This window comes from Pongo pygmaeus, chromosome 10 (assembly GCF_028885625.2).
Source record: "Pongo pygmaeus isolate AG05252 chromosome 10, NHGRI_mPonPyg2-v2.0_pri, whole genome shotgun sequence".
In the NCBI taxonomy this organism is placed as follows: Eukaryota; Metazoa; Chordata; class Mammalia; order Primates; family Hominidae; genus Pongo; species Pongo pygmaeus.
In genome coordinates, this window is record NC_072383.2 from 56,574,479 (window position 1) to 56,593,479 (window position 19,001).

General features: G+C 34.7%; 1 long non-coding RNA gene across 3 annotated transcripts in view; it reads right to left on the bottom strand.

The window, feature by feature from the left end:
• The window catches only part of LOC129010406 (uncharacterized), an 85,006-nt gene that overhangs the window by 22,640 nt on the left and 43,365 nt on the right, over window positions 1-19,001 (bottom strand). For all 3 annotated transcript variants that reach the window (XR_008492992.2, XR_008492993.2, XR_008492991.2), the window contains one exon: window positions 10,586-10,726. This is a non-coding gene — a long non-coding RNA (uncharacterized LOC129010406). The remainder of the gene's footprint in view (window positions 1-10,585; window positions 10,727-19,001) is intronic.

Genomic DNA, 19,001 nt, shown 5'->3' on the forward strand with positions numbered 1-19,001 from the left:
GGGACATCTGGTCTGTAGATGAAATAATAAATAGCATACCAATGTTCGTTTTCTGATTTTGATAATTATACTGTGTTTATGCAGGAGGTTCTATTTATGGTTTGCTGTGACCACTCTGCAGGTGCAAAATGTACCCTCACCTAGAATTTGGTTCCCATGTTCAGATTTATGATGCCACACACACCTGAAGAGGGTATGAAAATATTTATTGCTTACATAATTGATGCATCTTGGGAGAGCAGGTCAGGTTTACTGAGGAGGTCCAAGAGAGGAAGGATAGAAGATGGGCTTGAGGTATTCACTCTGGTATGGTTAAGGGATGGGGCCAGACTAGCGCCCTTCATACAGGCAGAGTTGTGCATGGTTTGAATTTCCCAGTGGCACCAAAGGAAAGAACATTGGGCTTTCTTATTAGCTTGTTCAGATGTGGGGCAGAGGAAAAGAGGGATGGGAGAAGTTTAAAAGCTATCAGCTGTCAAACTTCAGAAAATGGAGTCAGATTCCTTATTTCAGGGTTAAAGGAGTATTACATCAGCAACATAGTCTCAAACAGATTAGAAAAAAAATACGTCTATATGGGGGGAAAGGGGGTTGAAAAGATAGAGGAAATGTAAAATGTTAACTACTGGGAAATCTGAATGGAGACAATATGCAGTTCTTTGAACTGTTTCTGCAAATTTTTTAAAGGGAATTATGTACACAAAGAGTTTTTTTTTCCCTGGTTGGGAGGTCTGTTTTTCTTAAGAAATGGAAAAATAAGCCATTTAAAACTTTCTTCTTGAGGAGAAAAATGTCAGATTTCTAATAAAGAGGTGAAACCCTGTATCTGTTAAAAAAAAATACAAAAATTAGCTGAGCATGGTGGTGGGCACCTGTAATCCCAGCTACTCGGGATGCTGAGGCAGGAGAATTGCTTGAACCTGGCAGGCAGAGGTTGCAGTGAGCCAAAATTGTGCCATTGCACTCTAGCCTGAGGAACAACAGCAAAACTTTGTCTCAAAAAAACAAAAACAAAAAAAAGAATTATCATCATCAAGGCAAAGGAAGTAGTCTAGGAAGTTTTCTTTCCTCTCATAAAATTTTCAATTCTATTTTAATGATAGACCTCTTAATGGACATAAATACCATAGTAGTAACCATTGATGGCAATTTAGTATATATCCATCTAGATATTTTCTATGGCCCTATGCACATGTATGTGACATGTAAAATTTGTATATTATTTGACTCAATACCACATATATAAAATTACCACAGTACAAATAATGAGTATTTAAACATATATTACCATGATGTTTATTATAACATTGCTTATAGTAGCAAGGGAAAATGAAAAAGCATAGACATAATCCAAATGTCCTTATAAGAGAAATATAATTAGTTTCTCTGTCTGCATATGAGCTACTAGAAAGTAGGGATTGCAATTAAAATACGTGTACATTTTTAGAATACAGCATGAACTGAGGTGCTCAGTACCTACTTTAGAGGAAGTGAACTCTCTCTCACACACACACGCACACACTTATTTTTAGAGCACATTCATCCAATACTATGGTACCTTAAGAAGAACATCTATCTGTTTTCTTTCCTAGATCACTGAGGAGCCTTTCATTTTGACTTAAAAAAAAAGACTGGGTCATCATTTTTCCTTTGATTTTGTGAGATACCCCATGCTATTTAATAATTCATGTATTTATGTTTTTATTTCTGCTTAGTCACTGTCCATTTCTGTGGATTGCAAACAAAGAAAGCTAACTGATACAGATAATAAACAAGTGAATGAATGAGAACAAACACACCAAAGAGGGGCACAGCTAAATTATTAAAAAGTATGTGATATATTCCAATGTAGTCATAGAGGCAAGCTAAAAGACTAGATAGAGAAAAAAGTGAATTCAGAAATAATAATTTCTAGCCGATAACATTTTTTTTTCCAATCTCTTGACTTGATGAAGTGCTTTTAAAGTTCTTTGGGTTTTATGGAGTTAGAATGAGATTTTTCTGGCAGAAGCTCATTTGCCAATTTAATTAGTAATTAGTAATCCCAAAGGTTAATGTAGAGTTCCTATCAATTTTATTTTAAGCTTAATATTCTTATCTAAAGGACAAAGCCAATTAATATATTCAGAGAGCAACCATTAGCTTAATATTCTGGCCAAGTGAAATATTAAATAACTATAGCATTTTAAAACTTGAAATAATATTTAGATTCTCACATTTATATTATTCTATTCATATTTTATTTCCTCTAAGCAATATGAAATACCCACTTTAAAGATGCCTAAACTTCCTGTAGTCACTAGATTTCCACAAGTGCAATTAAAGCACAATATTTGATGTTCAGAGGAAGAATTGCAAAAACCAGGCAATTGCAGTTGAGGTCCACTCTCATCAATGGGACTTCTTTTGCACACTACGAGTGGCCTATTTTCCTATTTTTTTAATGGTTTGAAGGTAGAGAATCTTCATTGAAAGACTTACATTATATCCAGGTTTACATTAGAATCACAACTTTAAAGAATGTCAGAGCAAAGCGTTTAGAGATAAAATGTATAGGCCAAACACATTCGTGGTGAGCAAATTACTAGTTGGACGTGTGGGCAGAGTAATGGTATCTAACATGCGACATCCTCTAATTATTACATAATTCCTGGTTGGAAGTGTATGGGAAAAGAGGTCCAGATTCAACTGAAGAGACTTGTCATGAGCTGTAATGAGTGATGAAGGAAAAGACCAGTGTGGCACACTGTCCTGTGGGCACCTTCCGAACATGAATAGCAACTTGCTCTTGTCTTCTCTTCATGGCATGTCAGCAGAGGAGTCTCATTTTCACAGTAATTTTTTTTAAGTTAATTTCTTATTTATTTATTTATTTATTATTATTATACTTTAGGTTTTATGGTACATGTGCACAATATGCAGGTTAGTTACATATGTATACATGTGCCATGCTGGTGCACTGCACCCACTAACTCGTCATCTAGCATTAGGTATATCTCCCAATGCGATCCCTCCCCCCTCCCCACACCCCACAACAGTCCCCAAAGTGTGATGTTCCCCTTCCTATGTCCATGTGTTCTCATTGTTCAGTTCCCACCTATGAGTGAGAATATGCGGTGTTTGGTTTTTTGTTCTTGAGATAGTTTACTGAGAATGATGATTTCCAATTTCATCCATGTCCCTACAAAGGACATGAACTCATCATTTTTTATGGCTGCATAGTATTCCATGGTGTATATGTGCCACATTTTCTTAATCCAGTCTATCATTGTTGGACATTTGGGTTGGTTCCAAGTCTTTGCTATTGTGAATAATGCCGCAATAAACATACGTGTGCATGTGTCTTTATAGCAGCATGATTTATAGTCCTTTGGGTATATACCCAGTAATGGGATGGCTGGATCGAATGGAATTTCTAGTTCTAGATCCCTGAGGAATCGCCACACTGACTTCCACAAGGGTTGAACTAGTTTACAGTCCCACCAACAGTGTAAAAGTGTTCCTATTTCTCCACATCCTCTCCAGCACCTGTTGTTTCCTGACTTTTTAATGATTGCCATTCTAACTGGTGTGAGATGGCATCTCATTGTGGTTTTGATTTGCATTTCTCTGATGGCCAGTGATGGTGAGCATTTTTTCATGTGGTTTTTGGCTGCATAAATGTCTTCTTTTGAGAAGTGTCTGTTCATGTCCTTCGCCCACTTTTTGATGGGGTTGTTTGTTTGTTTCTTGTAAATTTGTTTGAGTTCATTGTAGATTCTGGATATTAGCCCTTTGTCAGATGAGTAGGTTGTGAAAATTTTCTCCCATTTTGTAGGTTGCCTGTTCACTCTGATGGTAGTTTCTTTTGCTGTGCAGAAGCTCTTTAGTTTAATTAGATCCCATTTGTCAATTTTGGCTTTTGTTGCCATTGCTTTTGGTGTTTTAGACATGAAGTCCTTGCCCATGCCTATGTCCTGAATGATAATGCCTAGGTTTTCTTCTAGGGTTTTTTTGGTTTTAGGTCTAACGTTTAAGTCTTTAATACATCTTGAATTGATTTTTGTATAAGGTATAAGGAAAGGATCCAGTTTCAGCTTTCTACGTATGGCTAGCCAGTTTTCCCAGCACCATTTATTAAATAGGGAATCCTTTCCCCATTGCTTGTTTTTCTCAGGTTTGTCAAAGATCAGAGACAGTCATTTTTTACTACACTGGCTGCATTTCAACAAGCCCTAGAAAAACAATCCAAGAGTCAAATATCTTGCCTCTTGTAGCTCTAGGCTTCCACTGAGAATTTTCCTAGGAACAAAGTCATTTATTCAGAAGATCAAAATATATTTTGGTGACTACATTCTGCTATCTAATATATTCCAGTTATTACAAAAGCCCAAACTCTTGACTGAAAAAGAATATATACATTTTCTTATTGCTTTGAGTAAGTAAACTTACTTTTTCAGTCTCAAATGATCTTGGATGGCCATATTTATAGTGTGAGCTATGAGGTAGATTTTGAAGAAGGAATTGTCACATGTAATGTGGGAAAAGGCTTTTGTAAGTTCAATTTTAAAAGGTGACTCTCTTGTATTTGGCGTCATTAGTTCTGGTCATAATTTAATTCTTATCAGCCATGGTAAGTGTCTATCTGTCTATCAGATGATTGTGTGAGTGGTGCATGCATGTAATACCATAAGCAGAACACAGATTGGAGAAATTGCCTGATTTTCATTAAAAATACCTTATGGCTATAATTTATTGAATCTTGTTGAGAATATGCTATCTAATTTGATACTCATTTGATATTTACTTTCATCCTGCCCTCTGAGACTTGAGACTGGCACATTTGAGATTCCATGGATTTGTTCTATGATTAGAAAGCTCTATGACTCACTCCAAATATGCTGCTGTCTCTCTATAGACTCCTGACTATCCCTCATAGTCATGATTCTTTGAGTGTAACATTAAGGGATGAAGAAAAAAATCTTAGCAGTATACCAGCGCCTTCAAAATTCACCTGGCTGGGATTTTCAAAGTTCTGTTCATATTTTCCTATATTCCAAGAAGTTAAGGAGAAATTATTACTCCCATAAACTTGTAGTTTTTTAAAAAGTTAAATAAATAAAAAATTAGCACCTTCTCATACTACTAATCTATATATCTTTTAATTTGTTGCCTGTATTCACCAATGCCATCTTAACCCTTACTTATATATATTCACTATTCATTTTCATCTCATATCATTTATTCTTGTGCTGAACACATATTTACTGAGTGCCTACTATGTTTCTAGCACTGCTGTAGATGGAGGGAATTTTTCAGTGAAAAACGAACAGATGAAAAATGATTGTCTTTATGTAGTTTTCATGTGTCGCTTGCCACTTAGCTGAAGAATGCCTAGAAAAGTAAATTTTAATTAAGACCATTCTTAAAGATGTAGTTGGTCTGCAAGTGATAAACAAGTCATTAAGTATATTATGAAAGTTTATCTTTAGATGATAATCAGAATTCATTTTCCCACAAGTGATATTCCCAGATGCATGCCTACACAAACATGTACATACACAATGTAAAATAATAAAAGATGATTCTATTACAATATAATCTATTAAAATGGAAATGGTAAGAAAATTTAATAAGAAAATGTATTTTTCATATATGCATATATTGGATGAAGACATTCCCAAAGTAGGTAAAAAGAGTTACCATCAGGCTGGGAGTGGTGGCTCACACCTGTAATCCCAGTGCTTTGGGAGGATGAGGTGGGAGGATTGCTTGACCCAGGAGTTTGAGACCAGCCTGAGCAATATAAAGAGACTACATCTCTACAAAAAATGAAATAACTAGCCAGGTGTGGTGGCACGTGCCTGTAGTCTTAGCTACTTGGGAGGCTAAGGAGAGAGGATCACTTAAGCCCAGGAAATCAAGGCTGCAGTGAGCCATGTTCATAGCACTGCACTCCAACAGAGTGAGACCTTGTCTCAAACAACAACAAAAAACAGCTACTATCTCATCCCTGTCAGAATGGCTATTTATTAAAAAGTCAAAAAATATCAGATATTGGCAAGGATGTGGAGAAATAGGAACACTTATACAGTGTTGGTGGGAATGTTAAGTAGTACAACCTTTACAGAAAGCAGTATGGAGATTTCTGAAGGAACTAAAAATAGAACTACCATTCAATCCAGCAATCCCACTACTGGGTATGTAACCAAAGGAAAATGACACCTGCACTTGTTTATTTAAGGCAGCATTATTCACAATAAGAAAGATATAGAACCAACTTAAGTGTCCATCAACAGAGGATGAAATACAGAATATACACACACATACCTATATATAAACATACACCTATATATATATACACACCTATATATAAATGTATCTATATATTATATATATTATACAGATGAAAGATATAGATACACACATCCACACACACCATGAAATACTACTCAGCCATGAAAAACAAAATCATGTCTTTTGCAGCAACATGGATGGAACTGGAGGCCATTATTGTAAGTTAAATAACTCAGCAATAGAAAGTCAAATATCACATATCCTCACTTATAAGTGGGAGCTAAATAATGGGTACACATGGGCATACAGAGTGGAATAATAGACATTTGAGAGTACAAAAGGTGGGAGGGTGGGAGACAAGTGAGGGTTGAAAAATTTCCTACTGGAGGCAATGTTCACTGCTTGGGTGATGGGTACACTAAAAGCCCAGATTTCACTGCCACATGATATATGTATGTAAGAAATCTACACATATATTCCCTAAATATATAAAAATATTTAAAAAATTAGAAGTGAGTTATAGGAATCAAAAGGCAGATGACAGTATTTTAATGATTTGAACAAGACTTAGATGCTTATAAGCATGAAAGGCCAAGGAAGCTGGTTTTTCATCATATCCAAGTTCACTTTAAAACATATGTCTCTCTCTTCTTTAGTACTTAAATTGGTTAAGTGACTTTTATCTCACTTCTGGAAAGAGAGGAAGACAAATGAAGGTCGGAAGTAATAAATCATGATAAATAAAAAGCCAATTGGGAGAGTAGATGAAGAAATGCATACATAATGATCTAGAGGGAATGGAAAATGACATGATTCATTAAGTTATGCTCAACACCAGCGAAAGGTAAGCATTATTGGCCAAAAACCCAGGGGCAGGTTATTGTAGTGGGACGGGATTAAGCAGCCTAGAACAGTACCTGAAACATAGTGGGTCCTCAGTAAATATTTGTTGAATATGCAAATGAATGAATTAATTTTTCACTTATTTATTTATTAAATATTTATTGAATACCTAGTATGTGCCAAACACCCTTCTAGACACTGGAGGTATTGAACAAAACAAACAAAAATTCCTGACTTCACAGGGCTTACATCTAGTAAAGAGAAATAGACAATAAAAGTTAATCTTAAAGGATATTAGATGGTTATAAGTTAAGGAAGTTTTATGGGGAGGGTTTGCAATTTTAAGAAGGTCAGGAAAGGTTCATCAGAAGAACTTCAAGGAAGCCAGAGTGGCTAAAGCTGAGTGAACCACAGCAAGAGATGAAGTGGGAGATGAAGTTGGAGAGAGGCCAGATCATGAGGCCCTTAAGCCATTAAACTGACTTTTACTGAGTGAGCTAGGATGCCCTGGGGGGGTCTGAGCATGAATCTTACACTTAGGTGTAACAGGATTATTCTGATTGCTGCATTGGGAATAAACACAAAGGGCTAGAAAAGGTGGAAGTATGAACAGCACCAATAAGGAGGCTTGTCAGAGTGATAGCAGGAGAAGTATAAGTCCTGGTTATATTTTTGAAGCAGAGATCAGAGTATTTGCTGACCTATTGAATATGAAATATGAGAAAAGAATAACTCCAGATTTTTGGTCTGTAAGAATAGGGATGGAGTTGCCATATACTGAATAGGTTTGGTTGGTTAGAAATCAGGGGTTTTGTTCTGGACATGCTAGGTTGGAGATGCTCATTAGACATCTAAGTGGAAATGAACAGTAGGCGGTTGGGTATAAATAACTGGGGTTTTGAGGAGAGGTCTGGGCTGAAGTTACACATTTGTGAGTCTTTAGTAGCGTGTAAAGCCATGAAACACTGATTGAGGTCCTCAAAGACTTGAGTATTAATAGGAGAGAAGAGATCTAGGTAAGGACTGAGTCTTGGGACACTTGAAACAAGAAATCTGGATGATGAGGTGGAATGAGCAAAGGCAAAATAGAAGGGACAGCCAATGAGGTAGGAAAAACCCCGAGAGACTGTGGTGTCCTGAAGGCCAAGTAAAACTCTGATTTTCATTCACTCATTGGGTGTTTGTAGAAGTTGTAAACTTGTAATTTATTCATTTCTCCAACAAACAATTATGAGTAGTTATTTTGGCCAGGGACTGTGCTCGGCACTGGGGATACAGAAAAAATAAGACTTGATCCCCGGTCCCCAGTCAATGAGGAAAAATAAAAATCAACAGTTACAGTGTATGTAAAAAATCCTGTGCTAGAAAAATGCATATACTGCTTTTGGAAATTAGAGGAGGGAAATCTAAATCATATGGGGTGGAACTGAGGCCTTGACTCAAGAGAAAATATCAGCTGAATGAATAAAGTAGAAACAGAAGTTTCTAAACTAAGCACCCCCACTCCCATTGTCTTTCTCTCATTTGTTTCTCACTTGAATATATGTTATTTTACTGGGATTATTTTCTTTTCTTTAATTTGTGATGATTTTCTTCTCCAAAATTTAATGTTTGGCTTTTATTTTGATTATTCTGTTCAAACTTCTTACACAATTTTTTTAATTTCATAACTATGACACGTTCCTTATTTTCACCAAGTTTTATACCTAAAAAATATTTTCGTGTTCTCTTTCCAAACTCACTTTTTTGAATTGCTTCTTCCTCAGAAGCTCCCTTGTAATGTACTCCATTTCAATGGCACAAATAAAAGATAATTCTAAGGTTAAAACTTTGAGGTAATCCCAAGGAATATGAATATGTTAAGGAACCAAATTATAAAAGTTTGGAAATAAAAGCAATGCCAGTGGAGAAAATATCAAATATAGCAGTGTTCTCTTGTCATATTTATTTTCTTAAAATCAACCAGAATCCACTTGCTAGATCTGTAGTGCAGATAAATCAATCAGTTCTATATTTGGTGACTATGTCTCACTCAATCCTAAATTGCTCTGTGATTTTATTTGTTTTTGCTTTTTTAAATATACACTTTGCAAAGAAACCTCCTACAAATAGGTGGCATTTGTGTTCTAGAAAAAAACAAATACAACTTGATTCAGGAAACAGTATGCTGAGTCTTTGAATTTCCACATTTTAATGGAATCTGCCAAGACATTATCTAATATATGACTGTTGCTGCTACTGTTTTTCTTATCAGTCTGCTATGCATTAACATATTTTGCAACAAGAATAAAAAAGGATGCGGTAAATATTGTTTTATCAGCTCCTTCTACTAATAACTAACTTATTCACAATCCTTTTCTAAACAATGTCATTCTCAACAGGGAGCTGGAAAAGAATAACCTAACATTTAGAATTAAAAATAAAAAACAAGCTATTTGAATATGATCTAGGGTGAAGCAATTGAAGAGATCTTCTACTCAACTATAAAAAAGAATAGAGCACTCTAAAAAACCTAAAGTTACTGTATGACCAACTTTGCTCATATATTGAAATTCTCACCAAAAATAGATAATAACTTTTTTGTGAAGTTATCTGTGTTTTACCAGTATTAAAGAAAAATAATGGTATTACAGAGAGTTACAACACTGGTATTTAGAAATGACTGGGAAAACTAAAGAAGATAAATGCAGCTGAGAGTGGCAGTTCATATGGGTAAAAATTAGGTTAGTAAATCAATACTGCACTAATGTTCTTTAAGCAATGCAACCATAAAAATATAAAAATATATAATATAAAAATATAAATTTACTCACTATAACATTTTGCAGGGAACAACAAAATAGTAATGGTTAGCCAATCGAACTGTTTCTTTGATTTGTTTTTGTTTGTTTAACAGAAATATTTTACTGCTTGGAAAAGGCAGTCGATTTATTGTAAAATTATTGAATAAATTGAGGAGTAGATTTTAAGCAACCTCCTTCCATACACTAAAATGTTGCTCTGAGTTAATTTACCAACATCCATATAAACTAAGTGTTTGGAGATGTTTTTGGGGTGACAAATCATCTCTGGCCTTTGACAGGAGAGATTCCAATTCATTTCGCTTTTCCTGTGGGAAAGGCTGGTCACAAAAAGACTTAACTACATTACCTTTTTATATTGTATTATTATCATTACTGAATGTAATATACTGTTTCACAGTTTACAGACTGTTATAAAACATTAATAGTAGGAGGTAGAATTCACTAATAGAACAGGCAACCTTGACATGAGTTTAGATCAATTTGTGTCCCCAGAATATAACTCTTCTGTATTAGCGAGGCCTCCTTTGGTTGCATATAATGAAGATAACTCTAGGTCATTTAATTCAAAGAAAAATTGATTAGAATCAGAACTTATCTGAACTCTACATGCCATACAAATATGGATATGTCTGTTTTATTTTCTAATTAAGCTTTCAGCCCACCTGCTTTTCATGTTAATAGGAAATCCAATCTCTCCTTGAAAGAGTTCTCTACTTCATGAATTGGGCTTCCTCCATCCCAAGGGATCAGACCTGTTTCCAAATCCACCACCGTCTATCATAAAGGTCCTGGTTATCTTAAACCTGAAAAGGGAAGAGACTGTAATCAACCTCTCTCTCATGAGGTGCCTTGCCCCTCAGCCTGCTTCTAGATAGCACTTACCTCTGCATATTAGGATATTAGGAGACAGCCTCTAGAAGGGACAGCATTAATTGGACCACAGGATGCTCTGTATCCTTCTCTAGGGCCTTGGGTGCCTTGTCAATTTTATATTTTCATAACTTAGAAGCAGTACTCAAGTGTTTTGAAAAAAATCAGAAAAAAACTGCTCCTGAGTGACTTTCTGTGTCTACTAGACAAAGGAGGGGTGGCTGGCAGTTTTTCTTATTTAAAAAAAAACAAAAAAGTGTACGTGTTTGCACACATGTGCACGTGTGTGTATGTCTATCTGTTTCTCCAGGTACCCCTCTACCAATGAATGGAAGGTTGGCCTATGAGACCCAGAGTCAGAGATGCAGCCAGGCCCCTGGTATGGCCTGGAACTAGGCACTAGGATGACATCAGACTCTTCACATTTTCCCCACACTCTGCTGTACAGGCTTTTTTGTTTGCTCTTTCTATTCATTCTGTGAAACACGGTAACTGACATCTGGTTTTTAATGTTTCTGGTTCACCTACCGCAAAAGAAAATTCTGTCTTGGTCCTAATGTTACATTTCTATGTGAGGGGCTGTGATTAGCCTGCCTCAGGTCAGTTGTGCATCTGAGTTCCAATCAATTTTGTTCAAGCGGGCAAGAACACATTATATAAAATGTTTCCCTGTCGTTTGCAACTTTTAATTAAGAGGCAGATTCCAATTCATGGAGCCGTTATGTTCAATCGTATAGGTTGCACACTACACCAGAACGTCACATCAGATCACTGTTCACATCACAGATATCTTCTTCATACTGTAACATGTCAGTATTTTTACTATACCTGTTGACTTCAAAGGTGAACTATTTACAATTTATGTTGACAATTTTCTGATAGTGAGGGAGTCTTATTCTAGAAAAATGAACATATTATGGGAATTTTCTGACTAATGGTGGTAAAGTATGTTATCTAAGACGTATTTTATATATATATACATATATACACACATATATACATATATATACACACATGCGCACACACACACATAAAATTCCATACCACATTAACTTATGAAAGAGGAGCAAGTTTGATAATTGAGCAACCTTGTTGATTTGATCATATCTAAAAACACTTTGCCTCCAAATAAGATGCTCTTTTTATGGCTGATATACTTAGTGATTAGTAAATATTTATGGTTTTAATTTCATATTAATATTAGTACATGGGTAAATTAGACATTCTATATTTTAATTCATTTTATCTGCCATTTGTTTACTGTACTGAATGGTATTTCTGAATTATTAGTTTAACTGTACAAATATTTTATTGTGAGATATGAATCACTATGCAAAAACCAATATCTGTAAGTCATTGCTAATCTCCAAAGTACTGCATACATATAAATTATAGATTATAATGTAATAATCCACAAATTAAATAACTATTATTTCTTGTTACAAAAAATTTTGCCAATTGTAATACAAAAAATTAATTTCTAATAAAATTTAGCAAGATAGTACATGAATATATTTAAATTTGATTTAAACAATAAAATGCTAAACAAGTTTAAGATATCAGAAAAGGTTTTTTGCAATGGGTTGCTGTCAGAAAACAATTTTAAAAGAAAATACAGCTATTGTCATCATTGAATAAAGTTTCAGAGAAAATAGATAAAAAGTTAGAAAAAATTAGAAGTACTTTGGAGGTCCAAGCATAGGTAGGATGTAATCACAGTTAGAGTTCAGATGAAGCATGGGTAAATTAACTGTAAATCTACATGAAAACCACTATTAAAAAATTAAAAAAAAAGAAGAAAATCACAAAAGACTTATATAAAACATATTGTCTGCTGATTTAAGTATATAGCCTGGATAAGTAAAAAAATTTAGTTTTTCAAATGACAATACTAATATAAAATTTTCAGAATTTATTTAACATAAATTATTCAAAGTAATTAATATTAACCCATTATATACTGGTCAGTTTATTTTCTTCAGTGCTTTTGTACTTTTTTATTTTGCAAACTTTTGAGGGATTAAAAATCAACAGAAGATGGCAAGTGAGTGTACAAATGGAAGCATTTATAGCACTTTAGCAAAAAGAACAAAGTGAAATACTCATTAACAGTAGTATTGTTTATAAACTGAAAAATTTCATAGATGGAATTAGAAATGTTAAAAAATTATACAATAGTGATAAAAATATTGACATACTGTTTTTGAACTTATAATACATGATTCAGTTTTTGGCAGGTTGAAGTCTACCACCCAGAAAGTCATCCAAGAAGCTTTATGTGTGTGATAATGGACATTTAGAAGAAAACCAAAGCCAAATTTGAGAGCATTGTGGCAGAACTTGTATGCAAAATACAAACATTGAAAATAAGTATATTGCAATACCGCACATTATTTAGGGAATGAAATGCAAAGCCAAATCCTGAGGAAGGATTATGTATATATCGGTTGGTTTATAAAACTATATATAAATAATAAATCTAGACCAAAAAAATTTTTGAAGCCTGGAATCCTAAGGTAACTGAATTTGAAAACATGGAAAACATAATGATTGCTACAAAAGATTCTTGAAAAATATTCGAAGGCATTCTAAATTTCTTGTTCTATATATTCTTTAAACTTGGTAGCAAAAAATGAAGCATAAATCTCTTTTACTATCAGTTTTTCTTTTCTGACATTATTGAAAGGCTGTATAATTACTACTCATTGGCTTCAATGAAATATTGAAATGTTTTGAAAAAATATTTACTAAATGCAAATTTGAACCATTACAGAATACACAATGAGAAAGTCCAGTCATTGCCATTATACCATTAAAACTCAATTAGATGCAGTGTGTGCTCATATAGAAACTGTCGGTGATATTAATAAAGATGTAAATTACAGAATACAAGCCAAAACTATTTCAAAGCTGTATTTATTGAAATGTATTTTCTAAGTTCTAATGTGCCTCCATGTTTTAAGTGAAATGATGTATTAATCAAAATTCTCTATAGGTAATGTTCTTGAAAGCAGCAAAATAATTCAGAATATTAAAAAGATAGACATGATAATATTTATGAAGTCTATATCGTTGATGCCCAAAAACTTGTATTTTTACAATGATGTGAATTTCTCCAGCATGGAAAATCTTAGAAAAGGGAAGACATTTTGGTGTCAAACTCCATTATTTACAATCTAAAACTAAATTTTAAAATAATTTTTTGTACACAACAATATCATCTTAAATAAACAGGTGTATGATCATAAAAAATGTGTGGTCTTTTTAATATCCTTGATGACATTTAACTTAAGAATTATGATTAAACTCAACTAGTAAAACACAATGACATGGAGACTGAACAAGTGCTCTGCCATGGTTTCTGTCTAAGAGGACAGAGAAAATCTGATTTAACTCAGAGACGGCAGGTCTGCAGGAAGATGTGTTTGGATTAACTGTTAAAGAATAACTCCAAACTTAGAAATTACTTAACATTGAGGGTTTATTTATGCAGAAGAAAACGCAAAGACAAGGGCAGAACTCACAAGAGCAAAAGCCAGAAATTTTCACAAGGAAAAATGATTGGTTGGTTAAACGAAATCTTGACATGTGAGTTCTGAATTGGTTGGTTTTAGTGGAGCTTGATGAAGGCCAGTTATTGAACTCCAAATCTCTTTGTACGTTTTGCAAGAAGAATGCCATGAAAGAAGACCTTCAAATGAAATATTTTTTACTGTACATAAAGAGCACAAGTCAGCATTGAAGCAGTCATAAAGAATTTTGTTTCCTATGAAAGTAAGAGTTATAACTATTTTATCATATATCTTGTAATTCTGAGTTCCTAATTATTGTGACTAAAAGTTTCATTATGTGAACATTTTGTGATTTTATGTTTACTATTTTGGTTTGTATAATTTAAAAATTTACAAAAATGATTTTATATTTATTTTACTTCTTATAGATATATTAAACATACACTAACTTTAAAAACTCTTAAGTTTGAGAAAGCCTTCTCCAATTCACATTTAAAGCTTATTTGAGCCTGATGCCGTATCCTCCATAGAAAACAGACTGCATATTTAAAATAGCCAAACTTATACTCAGAGAGTAAAATGGTGTTGGCCAGGGGCAGGGGAAGTGGGAAATGGGAAGTAGCTGTTCAATGGGAGTTTCAGTTATGTCTTAATGGAATAAAGGATAAAAATCAAACAATTATCTCAAAAGATACAAAAAATGCATTTGGCAAAACTCAACACCCTTTCAGTATAGACAAGTTACATATAGAAGGAACTTATTTCAACACAGTAAAGGCTGTATTTAAAAAGCCCACAATTAACACAGCAGTGAAAATCTAAAATCTTTTCTTCTAAGATCTGGAAAAAGGAAAGGATGTTCACTCTTGACATTTCTGTTAAATATTGTACTGGAAGTCCTAGCTAGAGCAATTAAGAAAGAAGAAATAAATAAATGTCTTCTAAATAAAAACAGAAGAATAAAATCATCTCTGTTTGCAGATGACGTGATCTTATATATAGAAAACCCTAAATATTTTACAAAAAAAGGTTAAAAATAATAAACAAATTCAGTAAAGTTGCAGGATACAAAATCAACATACAAAAATCAGTTGCATTTCTAGACACAGCACACTATCTAAAAAGGAAATTAAGAAATGTTACCTTTTACAATAGCATCAAAAAGAATAAAAATCTTAGGAATAAGCTTACTCAGTGAGGTGCACTGAAAACTTGTACATTGAAAGCTGTACAGTACTCATGAAAGAAATTAAAGCAGACACAAATAAATGGAAATAAATCAATGTTCATAGATTAGAAGAATTAATGTTGTTAAAATGTTTATATTACCCAATGTGATTTACAGATTCAGTGCAATCCCTATTAAAAGTTGAATGGCATTTTAAAAAATTTATATTTTTTATTAATTTTAATTTGAAGTTCCAGAATATATGTGCAGGACGTCCAGGTTTGTTACATAGGTAAACATGTGCCATGGTGGTTTGCTGCACCTATCAACCTATCACCTAGGTATAGAGCCCAGCATGCATTAGCTATTTTTCCCAATGCTCTCCCTCCCCCCCCACCACTCTCCAAGAGGTCCCAATGTGTGTTGTTCCCCTCCCTGTGCTGTCCACATGTTCTCATTGTTCAGCTCCCACTTGTAAGTGAGAACATGTTTTCTGTTCCTGCATTAGCTTGCTGAGGATGATTGCTTCCAGCTCCATCCATGTGCCTGCAAAGGACATGATCTCATTCCTTTTCATGGCTACATAGTATTCCATGGTGTATATGTACATTTTCTTTTTTCAGTCTATCATTGATGAGCATTTGGGTTGATTCCATGTCTTTGCTATTGTGAATAGTGTGCTGCAATGAACATATGTGTGCATGTATCTTTGTAGTAGAATTATTTATATTCCTTAGGGTATATACCCAATAATGAGATTGCTGGGTCAAGTGGTACTTCTGGTTCTAGATCTTTGAGGAATTGCCACACTGTCTACCACAATGGTTGAGCTAATTTACATTCCCACCCACCAACAGTGTAAAAGCGTTCCTATTCTACTCAACCTCGCCAGCATCTGCTGTTTCTTGACTTTTTAATAATCGCCATTCAGACTGACGTGAGATGGTATCTCATTGTGGTTTTGATTTGCATTTCTCTAATGTTCAGTGATGCTGAGCTTCTTTTCATGTTTGTTGGCCACATGAACGTCTTTTGAGAAGTGTCTGTTCATATCTTTTGCCCACTTTTTAATGAGGTTGCATGTTTTTATCTTGTAAATTTGTTTAAGTTCCTTGTAGATTCTGGATATTACACCTTTGTCAGATAGGTAGACTGCAAAAATTTTCTTCTGTTCTGTAGGTTGCCTGTTCATTCTGATGATAATTTCTTTTGCCGCACAGAAGCTCCTCAGTTTAATTAGATCCCTTTTGTCAATTTTTATTTTTATTGCAATTGCTTTTGGCAATTTCATCATGAAATTTTTGTCTGTGCCTATGTCCTGAATGGTATCACCTAGATTTTCGTCTAGGGTTTTTATAGCTTTGAGTTTTACCTTTAAGTCTTTAATCCATCTTGAGTTAATTTTTGTACAAGGTGTAAGGAAGGGGTCCAGTTTAAATTTTCTGCATATGGCTAGCCAGTTCTCCCAGCACCATTTATTATATGGGAATCTAAAATTTATGTGGAACCACAAAAGACCCTGAATCACCAAAGCAATTTTGAGCAAGAAGAAATCTGGAGGCCAGGCTCTATGTCTCAGGCCTATAATCCCAGCAATTTTTGTGGCTGAGATGGTATAATTGCTTGAGTCCAGGAGTTCACAACCAGCCTGGGCAAAATAATGAGGTCCTGTCTCTACAAAAATAAAACATAAAAAATATGCTGGGTGTGGTGGTACACACCTATAGTCCCAGCTGAGGCGGGAGGATCACTTGAGCCCAGGGGTGGAGGCTGCAGTGAGCTAAGATCATGCCACTCTACTCCAGCCTGGGTGACAGAACAGGACTCTGTTTCTAAAAGAAAAAAAATCTGGAGACAGTATGTTTGCTTATATAAAAATATGTTACAAAGCTAGACTAATCAAAACAGTATGTGATATGGTTTGGTTGTGTCCTGACCCAAATCTCATCTTGAATTGTTCCCATAATCCCCATATATCATGGGAGAGACCTGGTGGGAGGTAACTTAATCATGGGTGCAGTTACCCTTATGCTGTTCTCATGATAGTGAGTGAGTTATCATGAGATCTGATGGTTTTATAAGGGGCATTCCCCCGGCTTCTTCTGCACTTCTCTTTGGTGCCACCATGTGAAGAAGGACATATTTGCATCCTCTTCTGCTATGATTTTAAGTTTGCTGAGGCCTGTCAGCCCTGCAGAACTGTGAGTCAATTAAACATCTTTCCTTTATAAATTATGCAGTCTTGGGTATTTCTTCACAGCAGCATGAGAATAGACTAATACAGTGAATTGCTACCACAGAGAGTGGGGCACTGCCATAAAGCTACCCAAAAATATGGAAGGGACTTTGGAACTGGGTAACAGGCAGAGGTTGGAACAGTTTGGAGAGCTCAGAATAATACAGGAAAATGTGGGAAAGTTTGGAACGTCCTAGATACCCGTTGAATGGCTTTGGCCAAAATGCTGATAGTGATATGGACAATAAAGTCTAGGCTGAGGTGATATCAGATGGAGATGAGGAACTTGTTGGAAACAAGTCCCACAGAACTATGAGTTAATTAAACTTCTTTCCTTTACAAATTACCCTGTCTTGGGTATTTCTTCATAGCAGCATGAGAATGGATTAATACAGTATGGTACTGTCATAAAAACAGACATATAGACCACTGAAACAGAATAAAGAGCCCAGGAATAATTCCGTTCATATATGATCAAACCTTGTATATTGTTGGTGGGTATGTAAGTTTGTGTAGCCCTTATGGAGGGCAGTATGGAACTTCCTCAAAAAATTAAAAGTGAAACTACAATATGATCCAGGCATCCCATTTTTAGGTATATATCCAAAGGCATCGAAATCAGAATCTCAAAGAGATATCTGCACCTCCATGTTCACCTTCATGCATCATCTTCATGCATCTGCACCTTCATGCAGCATTATTCATAATAGTGAAAGCATAGTAGCAACCTAAATATTCGTAAATGGATGAAATGATAAAGAAAATGTGGTATATACATACAACGAAATATTATTCAGTCTTAAGAAAAGGGAAATCCTGCCATTTGCTACAACATGGTGCACCTGGAAGAATTATACTAAGTAAAATAAGCCAGATACAGAAGGACAAACACCACATGATACCACTTATATCAAGAATCAAAAATAGACAAACTCACAGAAGCAGAGAGCAGGATGGTGATTACCAAGGCTTGAGAGAAGATGAAATGGGGGGATTAGTCAAAGTGTGCAAGATTTCAGTTATGCAAGTCCTAGAGATCTCCTGCCCAGCATAGTGCCTAGAGTTAACAATGCTGTATTGTACACATAAAAATTTGCTAAGAGTGTAGATCTTAAGTGTGGACACACATGAATAATAATAATAATTAACAAAAAGTGTGGGAGGAAAATTTTGGAGGTTAGGGATATGTTTATGGCATATATTGTTAGGATAATGTCATGGGTGTATAAGTATCTGCAAACTCATCAAGTTGTGTGCATTAACTATGCACAGATTTCTGAATGTTAATCATG